This window comes from Phalangium opilio, unplaced genomic scaffold, assembly GCF_054372755.1.
Source record: "Phalangium opilio isolate 3A_F unplaced genomic scaffold, DU_Popi_V2 ptg000352l_1, whole genome shotgun sequence".
NCBI classification, from domain to species: Eukaryota; Metazoa; Arthropoda; class Arachnida; order Opiliones; family Phalangiidae; genus Phalangium; species Phalangium opilio.
The window spans coordinates 8,523,126-8,537,146 of record NW_028324228.1 but is presented as its reverse complement, the minus strand read 5'-3'; the positions used below and the strand labels follow the sequence as shown (position 1 = coordinate 8,537,146).

Genomic DNA, 14,021 nt, shown 5'->3' with positions numbered 1-14,021 from the left:
AGCCAAGGTTTTTCCACAATACCTGACGAACATTTAATCTTTGGGCTTCCGTGGCGCAATGGTTAGCGCGTTCGGCTGTTAACCGAAAGGTTGGTGGTTCGAGCCCACCCAGGAGCCGTGTTGTGAAGTCTCAAATGTAACGTAAAAAGCCAAGTTTTTTCCACAATACCTGACGAACATTTAATCTTTGGGCTTCCGTGGCGCAATGGTTAGCGCGTTCGGCTGTTAACCGAAAGGTTGGCGGTTCGAGCCCACCCGGGAGCGGTGTTGTGAGCTCTCACATGTAACGTAAAAAGCCAAAGTGTTTCCACAATACCCGACGACTATTTAATTTTTGGGCTTCCGTGGCGCAATGGTTAGCGCGTTCGGCTGTTAACCGAAAGGTTGGTGGTTCGAGCCCATCCGTGAGCGGTGTTGTGAGGTCTTAGATGTAACGTAAAATTCAGAGTTTTTTAAAAATAACTGACGAACATTTAATTTTTGGGCTTCCGTGGCGCAATGGTTAGAGCGTTCAGCTGTTATTCAAAAGGTTTGTGGTTCGAGCCCATCCGGGAGCGGTGTTGTGAAGTCTCAGATGTGACGTAAAAAGTCAAAGTTTTTCCACAATACCTGACGAACATTTAATCTTTGGGCTTCCGTGGCGCAATGGTTAGCGCGTTCGGCTGTTAACCGAAAGGTTGGTGGTTCGAGCCCACCCGGGATCGGTGTTGTGAGATCTCACATGTAACGTAAAAATCCAAAGTTTTTCCACAATACCTGACGAGCATTTAATCTTTGGGCTTCCGTTGCGCAATGGTCAACGCCGTCGGCTGTTAACCGAAAGGTTGGTGGTTCGAGCCCATCCGGGAGGGGTGTTGTGAGGTCTTAGATGTAACGTAAAATTCAGAGTTTTTTAAAAATATCTGACGAACATTTAATTTTTGGGCTTCCGTGGCGCAATGGTTAGCGCGTTCAGCTGTTATTCAAAAGGTTTGTGGTTCGAGCCCATCCGGGAGTGGTGTTTTGAAGTCTCACATGTAACGTAAAGAGCCAAAGTGTTTCCACAATACCCGACGACCATTTAATTTTTGGGCTTCCGTGGCGCAATGGTTAGCGCGTTCGGCTGTTAAAGGGTATGGGAATTTACAATTTCATATCATATTTTAGCACGAAAGTGGTATTATATTACACCTTCAAGTCTCTACTTTCAAAATATAAAGTTTTTAATATAATTGAACCAAAGTTTCTATTTTTAAAATCCATTGGAAAATCACGAAAACTCAGCTTCGATATATAAATCATTTTGTCTTGTCAGCTTGTTCGGTTGGTTTATGACATCACACGGGCAAACCTATACGAGCGAGCGCGAGCGCTACCCGTCTCGTGCTCTGTCTATGCTTTGATAGCGGAGAGAGTGGCACCATCTCGCGTGCGTGACGTCAAAAACAAGAAAACGTAGCCTTTCTTAAAAACTTTTAAAAAGTGGATTTTAAATAATTTCATATGAAGCATTTTCAAACGCATATTGCCAAATAACTAGAAATCGGAGAATTAAACGCTTGATATTTTTGAATTCACAGTAATTAATTCTATCTTTTGCTATATAAATCAGAGGTTTTTCAAACGAAGCTTCTCATACCCTTTAACCGAAAGGTTGGTGGTTCGAGCCCACCCAGGAGCCGTGTTGTGAAGTCTCAAATGTAACGTAAAAAGCCAAGGTTTTTCCACAATACCTGACGAACATTTAATCTTTGGGCTTCCGTGGCGCAATGGTTAGCGCGTTCGGCTGTTAACCGAAAGGTTGGTGTTTCGAGCCCACCCGGGAGCGATGTTGTGAGCTCTCACATGTAACGTAAAAAGCCAAAGTGTTTCCACAATACCCGACGAACATTTAATCTTTGGGCTTCCGTGGCGCAATGGTTAGCGCGTTCGGCTGTTAACCGAAAGGTTGGTGGTTCGAGCCCACCCGGGAGCGGTGTTGTGAGATCTCACATGTAACGTAAAAATCCAAAGCTTTTCCACAATACCTGACGAGCATTTAATCTTTGGGCTTCCGTTGCGCAATGGTTAACGCCGTCGGCTGTTAACCGAAAGGTTGGTGGTTCGAGCCCATCCGGGAGCGGTGTTGTGAGGTCGTAGATGTAACGTAAAATTCAGAGTTTTATAAAAATATCTGACGAAAATTTAATTTTTGGGCTTCCGTGGCGCAATGGTTAGCGCGTTCAGCTGTTATTCAAAAGGTTTGTGGTTCGAGCCCATCCGGGAGCGATGTTTTGAAGTCTCGGATGTGACGTAAAAAGTCAGAGTTTTTCCACAATACCTGACGACCATTTAATCTTTGGGCTTCCGTGGCGCAATGGTTAGCGCGTTCGGCTGTTAACCGAAAGGTTGGTGGTTCGAGCCCACCCGGGATCAGTGTTGTGAGATCTCACATGTAACGTAAAAATCCAAAGTTTTTCCACAATACCTGACGAGCATTTAATCTTTGGGCTTCCGTTGCGCAATGGTCAACGCCGTCGGCTTTTAACCGAAAGGTTGGTGGTTCGAGCCCATCCGGGAGGGGTGTTGTGAGGTCTTAGATGTAACGTAAAATTCAGAGTTTTTTAAAAATATCTGACGAACATTTAATTTTTGGGCTTCCGTGGCGCAATGGTTAGCGCGTTCAGCTGTTATTCAAAAGGTTTGTGGTTCGAGCCCATCCGGGAGTGGTGTTTTGAAGTCTCACATGTAACGTAAAGAGCCAAAGTGTTTCCACAATACCCGACGACCATTTAATTTTTGGGCTTCCGTGGCGCAATGGTTAGCGCGTTCGGCTGTTAAAGGGTATGGGAATTTACAATTTCATATCATATTTTAGCACGAAAGTGGTATTATATTACACCTTCAAGTCTCTACTTTCAAAATATAAAGTTTTTAATATAATTGAACCAAAGTTTCTATTTTTAAAATCCATTGGAAAATCACGAAAACTCAGCTTCGATATATAAATCATTTTGTCTTGTCAGCTTGTTCGGTTGGTTTATGACATCACACGGGCAAACCTATACGAGCGAGCGCGAGCGCTACCCGTCTCGTGCTCTGTCTATGCTTTGATAGCGGAGAGAGTGGCACCATCTCGCGTGCGTGACGTCAAAAACAAGAAAACGTAGCCTTTCTTAAAAACTTTTAAAAAGTGGATTTTAAATAATTTCATATGAAGCATTTTCAAACGCATATTGCCAAATAACTAGAAATCGGAGAATTAAACGCTTGATATTTTTGAATTCACAGTAATTAATTCTATCTTTTGCTATATAAATCAGAGGTTTTTCAAACGAAGCTTCTCATACCCTTTAACCGAAAGGTTGGTGGTTCGAGCCCACCCAGGAGCCGTGTTGTGAAGTCTCAAATGTAACGTAAAAAGCCAAGGTTTTTCCACAATACCTGACGAACATTTAATCTTTGGGCTTCCGTGGCGCAATGGTTAGCGCGTTCGGCTGTTAACCGAAAGGTTGGTGTTTCGAGCCCACCCGGGAGCGATGTTGTGAGCTCTCACATGTAACGTAAAAAGCCAAAGTGTTTCCACAATACCCGACGAACATTTAATCTTTGGGCTTCCGTGGCGCAATGGTTAGCGCGTTCGGCTGTTAACCGAAAGGTTGGTGGTTCGAGCCCACCCGGGAGCGGTGTTGTGAGATCTCACATGTAACGTAAAAATCCAAAGTTTTTCCACAATACCTGACGAGCATTTAATCTTTGGGCTTCCGTTGCGCAATGGTTAACGCCGTCGGCTGTTAACCGAAAGGTTGGTGGTTCGAGCCCATCCGGGAGCGGTGTTGTGAGGTCGTAGATGTAACGTAAAATTCAGAGTTTTATAAAAATATCTGACGAAAATTTAATTTTTGGGCTTCCGTGGCGCAATGGTTAGCGCGTTCAGCTGTTATTCAAAAGGTTTGTGGTTCGAGCCCATCCGGGAGCGATGTTTTGAAGTCTCGGATGTGACGTAAAAAGTCAGAGTTTTTCCACAATACCTGACGACCATTTAATCTTTGGGCTTCCGTGGCGCAATGGTTAGCGCGTTCGGCTGTTAACCGAAAGGTTGGTGGTTCGAGCCCACCCGGGATCGGTGTTGTGAGATCTCACATGTAACGTAAAAATCCAAAGTTTTTCCACAATACCTGACGAGCATTTAATCTTTGGGCTTCCGTTGCGCAATGGTCAACGCCGTCGGCTGTTAACCGAAAGGTTGGTGGTTCGAGCCCATCCGGGAGGGGTGTTGTGAGGTCTTAGATGTAACGTAAAATTCAGAGTTTTTTAAAAATATCTGACGAACATTTAATTTTTGGGCTTCCGTGGCGCAATGGTTAGCGCGTTCAGCTGTTATTCAAAAGGTTTGTGGTTCGAGCCCATCCGGGAGTGGTGTTTTGAAGTCTCACATGTAACGTAAAGAGCCAAAGTGTTTCCACAATACCCGACGACCATTTAATTTTTGGGCTTCCGTGGCGCAATGGTTAGCGCGTTCGGCTGTTAAAGGGTATGGGAATTTACAATTTCATATCATATTTTAGCACGAAAGTGGTATTATATTACACCTTCAAGTCTCTACTTTCAAAATATAAAGTTTTTAATATAATTGAACCAAAGTTTCTATTTTTAAAATCCATTGGAAAATCACGAAAACTCAGCTTCGATATATAAATCATTTTGTCTTGTCAGCTTGTTCGGTTGGTTTATGACATCACACGGGCAAACCTATACGAGCGAGCGCGAGCGCTACCCGTCTCGTGCTCTGTCTATGCTTTGATAGCGGAGAGAGTGGCACCATCTCGCGTGCGTGACGTCAAAAACAAGAAAACGTAGCCTTTCTTAAAAACTTTTAAAAAGTGGATTTTAAATAATTTCATATGAAGCATTTTCAAACGCATATTGCCAAATAACTAGAAATCGGAGAATTAAACGCTTGATATTTTTGAATTCACAGTAATTAATTCTATCTTTTGCTATATAAATCAGAGGTTTTTCAAACGAAGCTTCTCATACCCTTTAACCGAAAGGTTGGTGGTTCGAGCCCACCCAGGAGCCGTGTTGTGAAGTCTCAAATGTAACGTAAAAAGCCAAGGTTTTTCCACAATACCTGACGAACATTTAATCTTTGGGCTTCCGTGGCGCAATGGTTAGCGCGTTCGGCTGTTAACCGAAAGGTTGGTGTTTCGAGCCCACCCGGGAGCGATGTTGTGAGCTCTCACATGTAACGTAAAAAGCCAAAGTGTTTCCACAATACCCGACGAACATTTAATCTTTGGGCTTCCGTGGCGCAATGGTTAGCGCGTTCGGCTGTTAACCGAAAGGTTGGTGGTTCGAGCCCACCCGGGAGCGGTGTTGTGAGATCTCACATGTAACGTAAAAATCCAAAGTTTTTCCACAATACCTGACGAGCATTTAATCTTTGGGCTTCCGTTGCGCAATGGTTAACGCCGTCGGCTGTTAACCGAAAGGTTGGTGGTTCGAGCCCATCCGGGAGCGGTGTTGTGAGGTCGTAGATGTAACGTAAAATTCAGAGTTTTATAAAAATATCTGACGAAAATTTAATTTTTGGGCTTCCGTGGCGCAATGGTTAGCGCGTTCAGCTGTTATTCAAAAGGTTTGTGGTTCGAGCCCATCCGGGAGCGATGTTTTGAAGTCTCGGATGTGACGTAAAAAGTCAGAGTTTTTCCACAATACCTGACGACCATATCATTTCTGAGCTTCCTTGGCTCGAAGGTTAGCGCGTTCGGATGTTAACCAAAAGGTTGATGGTTCGAGCCCACCCGGCTGCCGTGTTGTGAAGTCTCAAATGTAACGTAAAAAGCCTAAGTTTTTCCACAATACCTGACGACCGTTTAATTTTTGAGCTTCCGTGGCGCAATGGTTAGCGCGTTCAGCTGTTAACCGAAAGGTTGGTGGTTCGAGCCCACCCGGGAGCGGTGTTGTGAGATCTCAAACGTAATGTCAAATGCCAAAGTTTTTCCACAATACCTGACGAACATTTAATCTTTGGGCTTCCGTGGCGCAATGGTTAGCGCGTTCGGCTGTTAACCGAAAGGTTGGTGGTTCGAGCCCACCCGGGAGCGGTGTTGTGAAATCTCATATGTAACGTAAAAATCCAAAGTTTTTCCACAATACCTGACGAACATTTTATCTTTGGGCTTCCGTTGCGCAATGGTTAACGCCGTCGGCTGTTAACCGAAAGGTTGGTGGTTCGAGCTCACCCAGGAGCCGTGTTGTGAAGTCTCAAATGTAACGTAAAAAGCCAAGGTTTTTCCACAATACCTGACGAACATTTAATCTTTGGGCTTCCGTGGCGCAATGGTTAGCGCGTTCGGCTGTTAACCGAAAGGTTGGTGGTTCGAGCCCACCCAGGAGCCGTGTTGTGAAGTCTCAAATGTAACGTAAAAAGCCAAGGTTTTTCCACAATACCTGACGAACATTTAATCTTTGGGCTTCCGTGGCGCAATGGTTAGCGCGTTCAGCTGTTAACCGAAAGGTTGGTGGTTCGAGCCCACCCGGGAGCGGTGTTGTGAGCTCTCACATGTAACGTAAAAAGCCAAAGTGTTTCCACAATACCCGACGACCATTTAATTTTTGGGCTTCCGTGGCGCAATGGTTAGCGCGTTCGGCTGTTAACCGAAAGGTTGGTGGTTCAAGCCCATCCGTGAGCGGTGTTGTGAGGTCTTAGATGTAACGTAAAATTCAGAGTTTTTTAAAAATAACTGACGAACATTTAATTTTTGGGCTTCCGTGGCGCAATGGTTAGAGCGTTCAGCTGTTATTCAAAAGGTTTGTGGTTCGAGCCCATCCGGGAGCGGTGTTGTGAAATCTCAAACGTAATGTCAAATGCCAAAGTTTTTCCACAATACCTGACGAACATTTAATCTTTGGGCTTCCGTGGCGCAATGGTTAGCGCGTTCGGCTGTTAAGCGAAAGGTTGGTGGTTCGAGCCCACCCGGGAGCGGTGTTGTGAAATCTCATATGTAACGTAAAAATCCAAAGTTTTTCCACAATACCTGACGAACATTTTATCTTTGGGCTTCCGTTGCGCAATGGTTAACGCCGTCGGCTTTTAACCGAAAGGTTGGTGGTTCGAGCTCACCCAGGAGCCGTGTTGTGAAGTCTCAAATGTAACGTAAAAAGCCAAGGTTTTTCCACAATACCTGACGAACATTTAATCTTTGGGCTTCCGTGGCGCAATGGTTAGCGCGTTCGGCTGTTAACCGAAAGGTTGGTGGTTCGAGCCCACCCGGGAGCGGTGTTGTGAGCTCTCACATGTAACGTAAAAAGCCAAAGTGTTTCCACAATACCCGACGACCATTTAATTTTTGGGCTTCCGTGGCGCAATGGTTAGCGCGTTCGGCTGTTAACCGAAAGGTTGGTGGTTCGAGCCCATCCGTGAGCGGTGTTGTGAGGTCTTAGATGTAACGTAAAATTCAGAGTTTTTTAAAAATAACTGACGAACATTTAATTTTTGGGCTTCCGTGGCGCAATGGTTAGAGCGTTCAGCTGTTATTCAAAAGGTTTGTGGTTCGAGCCCATCCGGGAGCGGTGTTGTGAAGTCTCAGATGTGACGTAAAAAGTCAAAGTTTTTCCACAATACCTGACGAACATTTAATCTTTGGGCTTCCGTGGCGCAATGGTTAACGCCGTCGGCTGTTAACCGAAAGGTTGGTGGTTCGAGCCCATCCGGGAGCGGTGTTGTGAGGTCTTAGATGTAACGTAAAATTCAGAGTTTTTTAAAAATACCTGACGAACATTTAATCTTTGGGCTTCTGTGGCGCAATGGTTAGCGCGTTCGGCTGTTAACAGAAAGGTTGGTGGTTCGAGCCCACCCGGGAGCGGTGTTGTGAGCTCTCACATGTAACGTAAAAAGCCAAAGTGTTTCCACAATACCCGACGACCATTTAATTTTTGGGCTTCCGTGGCGCAATGGTTAGCGCGTTCAGCTGTTATTCAAAAGGTTTGTGGTTCGAGCCCATCCGGGAGCGGTGTTTTGAAGTCTCGAATGTGACGTAAAAAGTCAGAGTTTTTCCACAATACCTGACGACCATTTCATTTCTGAGCTTCCTTGGCTCGAAGGTTAGCGCGTTCGGCTGTTAACCGAAAGGTTGGTGGTTCGAGCCCACCCGGGAGCGGTGTTGTGAGATCTCACATGTAACGAAAAAATCCAAAGTTTTTCCACAATACCTGACGAACATTTAATCTTTGGGCTTCCGTTGCGCAATGGTTAACGCCGTCGGCTGTTAACCGAAAGGTTGGTGGTTCGAGCCCATCCGGGAGCGGTGTTGTGAGGTCATAGATGTAACGTAAAATTCAGAGTTTTTAAAAATATCTGACGAACATTTAATGTTTGGGCTTCCGTGGCGCAATGGTTAGCGATTTCAGCTGTTATTCAAAAGGTTTGTGGTTCGAGCCCATCCGGGAGCGGTGTTTTGAAGTCTCGGATGTGACGTAAAAAGTCAGAGTTTTTCCACAATACCTGACGACCATTTTATTTCTGAGCTTACTTGGCTCGAAGGTTAGCGCGTTCGGATGTTAACCAAAAGGTTGGTGGTTCGAGCCCACCCGGCTGCCGTCTTGTGAAGTCTCAAATGTAACGTAAAAAGCCAAAGTTTTTCCACAATACCTGACGACCGTTTAATTTTTGAGCTTCCGTGGCGCAATGGTTAGCGCGTTCGGCTGTTAACCGAAAGGTTGGTGGTTCGAGCCCACCCGGGAGCGGTGTTGTGAGATCTCAAACGTAATGTCAAATGCCAAAGTTTTTCCACAATACCTGACGAACATTTAATCTTTGGGCTTCCGTGGCGCAATGGTTAGCGCGTTCGGCTGTTAACTGAAAGGTTGGTGGTTCGAGACCATCCGGGAGCGGTGTTGTGAGGTCTCAGATGTGACGTAAAAAGTAAAAGTTTTTCCACAATACCTGACGACCATTTAATTTTTGAGCTTCCGTGGCGCAATGGTTAGCGCGTTCGGCTGTTAACCGAAAGGTTGGTGGTTCGAGCCCATCCGGGAGCGGTGTTTTGAGGTTTCAGATGTGACGTAAAAAGCCAAAGTTTTTCCACAATACCTGACGAACATTTAATCTTTGGGCTTCCGTTGCGCAATGGTTAACGCCGTCGGCTGTTAACCGAAAGGTTGGTGGTTCGAGCCCATCCGGGAGCGGTGTTGTGAGGTCATAGATGTAACGTAAAATTCAGAGTTTTTTAAAAATATCTGAGGAACATTTAATTTTTGGGCTTCCGTGGCGCAATGGTTAGCGCATTCAGCTGTTATTCAAAAGGTTTGTGGTTCGAGCCCACCCGGGAGCGGTGTTGTGAAATCACACATGTAACGTAAAAATCCAAAGTTTTTCCACAATACCTGACGAACATTTTATCTTTGGGCTTCCGTTGCGCAATGGTTAACGCCGTCGGCTGTTAACCGAAAGGTTGGTGGTTCGAGCCCATCCGGGAGCGGTGTTGTGAGGTCTTAGATGTAACGTAAAATTCAGAGTTTTTTAAAAATACCTGACGAACATTTAATCTTTGGGCTTCTGTGGCGCAATGGTTAGCGCGTTCGGCTGTTAACCAAAAGGTTGGTGGTTCAAGCCCACCCGGGAGCGGTGTTGTGAAATCTCACATGTAACGTAAAAATCCAAAGTTTTTCCACAATACCTGACGAACATTTAATCTTTGGGCTTCCGTGGCGCAATGGTTAGCGCGTTCGGCTATTAACCAAAAGGTTGGTGGTTCGAGCCCACCCGGGAGCGGTGTTGTGAAATCTCACATGTAACGTAAAAATCCAAAGTTTTTCCACAATACCTGACGAACATTTTATCTTTGGGCTTCCGTTGCGCAATGGTTAACGCCGTCGGCTGTTAACCGAAAGGTTGGTGGTTCGAGCCCATCCGGGAGCGGTGTTGTGAGGTCTTAGATGTAACGTAAAATTCAGAGTTTTTTAAAAATAACTGACGAACATTTAATTTTTGGGCATCCGTGGCGCAATGGTTAGCGCGTTCGGCTGTTAACCGAAAGGTTGGTGGTTCGAGCCCATCCGGGAGCGGTGTTGTGAGGTCTTAGATGTAACGTAAAATTCAGAGTTTTTTAAAAATACCTGACGAACATTTAATCTTTGGGCTTCTGTGGCGCAATGGTTAGCGCGTTCGGCTGTTAACAGAAAGGTTGGTGGTTCGAGCCCACCCGGGAGCGGTGTTGTGAGCTCTCACATGTAACGTAAAAAGCCAAAGTGTTTCCACAATACCCGACGACCATTTAATTTTTGGGCTTCCGTGGCGCAATGGTTAGCGCGTTCGGCTGTTAACCGAAAGGTTGGTGGTTCGAGCCCACCCGGGAGCGGTGTTGTGAGATCTCACATGTAACGTAAAAATCCAAAGTTTTTCCACAATACCTGAGGAACATTTAATCTTTGGGCTTCCGTTGCGCAATGGTTAACGCCGTCGGCTGTTAACCGAAAGGTTGGTGGTTCGAGCCCATCCGGGAGCGGTGTTGTGAGGTCTTAGATGTAACGTAAAATTCAGAGTTCTTTAAAAATATCTGACGAACATTTAGTTTTTAGGCTTCCGTGGCGCAATGGTTAGCGCGTTCAGCTGTTATTCAAAAGGTTTGTGGTTCGAGCCCATCCGGGAGCGGTGTTTTGAAGTCTCGGATGTGACGTAAAAAGTCAGAGTTTTTCCACAATACCTGACGACCATTTCATTTCTGAGCTTCCTTGGCTCGAAGGTTAGCGCGTTCGGCTGTTAACCGAAAGGTTGGTGGTTCGAGCCCACCCGGGAGCGGTGTTGTGAGATCTCACATGTAACGTAAAAAGCCAAAGTTTTTCCACAATACCTGACGACCGTTTAATTTTTGAGCTTCCGTGGTGCAATGGTTAGCGCGTTCGGCTGTTAACCGAAAGGTTGGTGGTTCGAGCCCACCCGGGAGCGGTGTTGTGAGATCTCAAACGTAATGTCAAATGCGAAAGTTTTTCCACAATACCTGACGAACATTTAATCTTTGGGCTTCCGTGGCGCAGTGGTTAGCGCGTTCGGCTGTTAACTGAAAGGTTGGTGGTTCGAGACCATCCGGGAGCGGTGTCGTGAGGTCTCAGATGTGACGTAAAAAGTCAAAGTTTTTCCACAATACCTGACGAACATTTAATTTTTGGGCTTCCGTGGCGCAATGGTTAGCGCGTTCGGCTGTTAACCGAAAGGTTGGTGGTTCGAGCCCACCCGGGAGCGGTGTTGTGAAATCTCACATGTAACGTAAAAATCCAAAGTTTTTCCACAATACCTGACGAACATTTTATCTTTGGGCTTCCGATGCGCAATGGTTAACGCCGTCGGCTGTTAACCGAAAGGTTGGTGGTTCGAGCCCATCCGGGAGCGGTGTTGTGAGGTCTTAGATGTAACGTAAAATTCAGAGTTTTTTAAAAATAACTGACGAACATTTAATTTTTGGGCTTCCGTGGCGCAATGGTTAGCGCGTTCGGCTGTTAACCGAAAGGTTTGTGGTTCGAGCCCATCCGGGAGCGGTGTTGTGAGGTCTTAGATGTAACGTAAAATTCAGAGTTTTTCCACAATACCTGACGAACATTTAATCTTTGGGCTTCCGTTGCACAATGGTTAACGCCGTCGGCTGTTAACCGAAAGGTTGGTGGTTCGAGCCCACCCAAGAGCGGTGTTGTGAAATCTCACATGTAACGTAAAAATCCAAAGTTTTTCCACAATATCTGACGAACATTTAATTGTTGGGCTTCCGTGGCGCAATGGTTAGCGCGTTCGGCTGTTAACCGAAAGGTTGGTGGTTCGAGCCCACCCGGGAGCGGTGTTGTGAAATCTCACAGGTAACGTAAAACTCCAAAGCTTTTCCACAATACCTGACGAACATTTAATCTTTGGGCTTCCGTTGCGCAATGGTTAACGCCGTCGGCTGTTAACCGAAAGGTTGGTGGTTCGAGCCCGTCCGGGAGCGGTGTTGTGAGGTCATAGATGTAACGTAAAATTCAGAGTTTTTAAAAATATCTGACGAACATTTAATTTTTGGGCTTCCGTGGCGCAATGGTTAGCGCATTCAGCTGTTATTCAAAAGGTTTGTGGTTCGAGCCCATCCGGGAGCGGTGTTTTGAAGTCTCGGATGTGACGTAAAAAGTCAGAGTTTTTCCACAATACCTGACGACCATTTCATTTCTGAGCTTCCTTGGCTCGAAGGTTAGCGCGTTCGGATGTTAACCAAAAGGTTGGTGTTTCGAGCCCACCCGGCTGCCGTGTTGTGAAGTCTCAAATGTAACGTAAAAAGCCAAAGTTTTTCCACAATACCTGACGACCGTTTAATTTTTGAGCTTCCGTGGCGCAATGGTTAGCGCGTTCGGCTGTTAACCGAAAGGTTGTTGGTTCGAGCCCACCCGGGAGCGGTGTTGTGAGATCTCAAACGTAATGTCAAATGCCAAAGTTTTTCCACAATACCTGACGAACATTTAATTTTTGGGCTTCCGTGGCGCAATGGTTAGCGCGTTCGGCTGTTAACCGAAAGGTTGGTGGTTCGAGCCCATCCGGGAGCGGTGTTGTGAGGTCTTAGATGTAACGTAAAATTCAGAGTTTTTTAAAAATACCTGACGAACATTTAATCTTTGGGCTTCTGTGGCGCAATGGTTAGCGCGTTCGGCTGTTAACAGAAATGTTGGTGGTTCGAGCCCACCCGGGAGCGGTGTTGTGAGCTCTCACATGAAACGTAAAAAGCCAAAGTGTTTCCACAATACCCGACGACCATTTAATTTTTGGGCTTCCGTGGCGCAATGGTTAGCGCGTTCGGCTGTTAACCGAAAGGTTGGTGGTTCGAGCCCATCCGTGAGCGGTGTTGTGAGGTCTGAGATGTGACGTAAAAAGTCAAAGTTTTTCCACAATACCTGACGAACATTTAATCTTTGGGCTTCCGTTGCGCAATGGTTAACGCCGTCGGCTGTTAACCGAAAGGTTGGTGGTTCGAGCCCACCCAAGAGCGGTGTTGTGAAATCTCACATGTAACGTAAAAATCCAAAGTTTTTCCACAATACCTGACGAACATTTAATCGTTGGGCTTCCGTGGCGCAATGGTTAGCGCGTTCGGCTGTTAACCGAAAGGTTGGTGGTTCGAGCCCACCCGGGAGCGGTGTTGTGAAATCTCACAGGTAACGTACAACTCCAAAGTTTTTCCACAATACCTGACGAACATTTAATCTTTGGGCTTCCGTTGCGCAATGGTTAACGCCGTCGGCTGTTAACCGAAAGGTTGGTGGTTCGTGCCCATCCGGGAGCTGTGTTGTGAGGTCTTAGATGTAACGTAAAATTCACTGTTTTTTAAAAATAACTGACGAACATTTAATTTTTGGGCTTCCGTGGCGCAATGGTTAGAGCGTTCAGCTGTTATTCAAAAGGTTTGTGGTTCGAGCCCATCCGGGAGCGGTGTTGTGAAGTCTCAGATGTGACGTAAATAGTCAAAGTTTTTCCACAATACCTAACGAACATTTAATCTTTGGGCTTCCGTTGCACAATGGTTAACGCCGTCGGCTGTTAACCGAAAGGTTGGTGGTTCGAGTCCATCCGGGAGCGGTGTTGTGAGGTCTTAGATGTAACGTAAAATTCAGAGTTTTTTAAAAATAACTGACGAACATTTAATTTTTGGTCTTCCGTGGCGCAATGGTTAGAGCGTTCTGCTGTTATTCAAAAGGTTTGTGGTTCGAGCCCATCCGGGAGCGGTGTTGTGAAGTCTCAGATGTGACGTAAAAAGTCAAAGTTTTTCCACAATACCTGACGACCATTTAATCTTTGGCCTTCCGTGGCGCAATGGTTAGCGCGTTCGGCTGTTAACCGAAAGGTTGGTGGTTCGAGCCCATCCGGGAGCGGTGTTGTGAGGTCTTAGATGTAACGTAAAATTCAGAGTTTTTTAAAAATACCTGACGAACATTTAATCTTTGGGCTTCTGTGGCGCAATGGTTAGCGCGTTCGGCTGTTAACCGACAGGTTGGTGGTTCGAGCCCATCCGTGAGCGGTGTTGTGAGGTCTGAGATGTGACGTAAAAAGT

General features: G+C 45.9%; 11 non-coding genes across 11 annotated transcripts; all 11 read left to right on the top strand.

Moving 5' to 3' along the window:
- Positions 1–1,881: 1,881 nt before the first annotated feature.
- On the top strand, positions 1,882–1,954 carry TRNAN-GUU (transfer RNA asparagine (anticodon GUU)). Its single transcript has one exon. It is a non-coding gene; the product is annotated as a tRNA-Asn (tRNA).
- Positions 1,955–3,571: 1,617 nt separating this feature from the next.
- On the top strand, positions 3,572–3,644 carry TRNAN-GUU (transfer RNA asparagine (anticodon GUU)). The gene has a single exon. It is a non-coding gene; the product is annotated as a tRNA-Asn (tRNA).
- A 1,617-nt stretch (positions 3,645–5,261) lies between these two features.
- Positions 5,262–5,334, top strand: TRNAN-GUU (transfer RNA asparagine (anticodon GUU)). The gene has a single exon. It is a non-coding gene; the product is annotated as a tRNA-Asn (tRNA).
- A 661-nt stretch (positions 5,335–5,995) lies between these two features.
- On the top strand, positions 5,996–6,068 carry TRNAN-GUU (transfer RNA asparagine (anticodon GUU)). The gene has a single exon. It is a non-coding gene; the product is annotated as a tRNA-Asn (tRNA).
- Positions 6,069–7,170: 1,102 nt separating this feature from the next.
- Positions 7,171–7,243, top strand: TRNAN-GUU (transfer RNA asparagine (anticodon GUU)). The gene has a single exon. It is a non-coding gene; the product is annotated as a tRNA-Asn (tRNA).
- Positions 7,244–8,636: 1,393 nt separating this feature from the next.
- Positions 8,637–8,709, top strand: TRNAN-GUU (transfer RNA asparagine (anticodon GUU)). The gene has a single exon. It is a non-coding gene; the product is annotated as a tRNA-Asn (tRNA).
- Positions 8,710–9,663: 954 nt separating this feature from the next.
- On the top strand, positions 9,664–9,736 carry TRNAN-AUU (transfer RNA asparagine (anticodon AUU)). Its single transcript has one exon. It is a non-coding gene; the product is annotated as a tRNA-Asn (tRNA).
- Positions 9,737–10,249: 513 nt separating this feature from the next.
- On the top strand, positions 10,250–10,322 carry TRNAN-GUU (transfer RNA asparagine (anticodon GUU)). Its single transcript has one exon. It is a non-coding gene; the product is annotated as a tRNA-Asn (tRNA).
- An 808-nt stretch (positions 10,323–11,130) lies between these two features.
- On the top strand, positions 11,131–11,203 carry TRNAN-GUU (transfer RNA asparagine (anticodon GUU)). The gene has a single exon. It is a non-coding gene; the product is annotated as a tRNA-Asn (tRNA).
- Positions 11,204–11,716: 513 nt separating this feature from the next.
- Positions 11,717–11,789, top strand: TRNAN-GUU (transfer RNA asparagine (anticodon GUU)). Its single transcript has one exon. It is a non-coding gene; the product is annotated as a tRNA-Asn (tRNA).
- Positions 11,790–13,036: 1,247 nt separating this feature from the next.
- On the top strand, positions 13,037–13,109 carry TRNAN-GUU (transfer RNA asparagine (anticodon GUU)). Its single transcript has one exon. It is a non-coding gene; the product is annotated as a tRNA-Asn (tRNA).
- Positions 13,110–14,021: the final 912 nt, after the last annotated feature.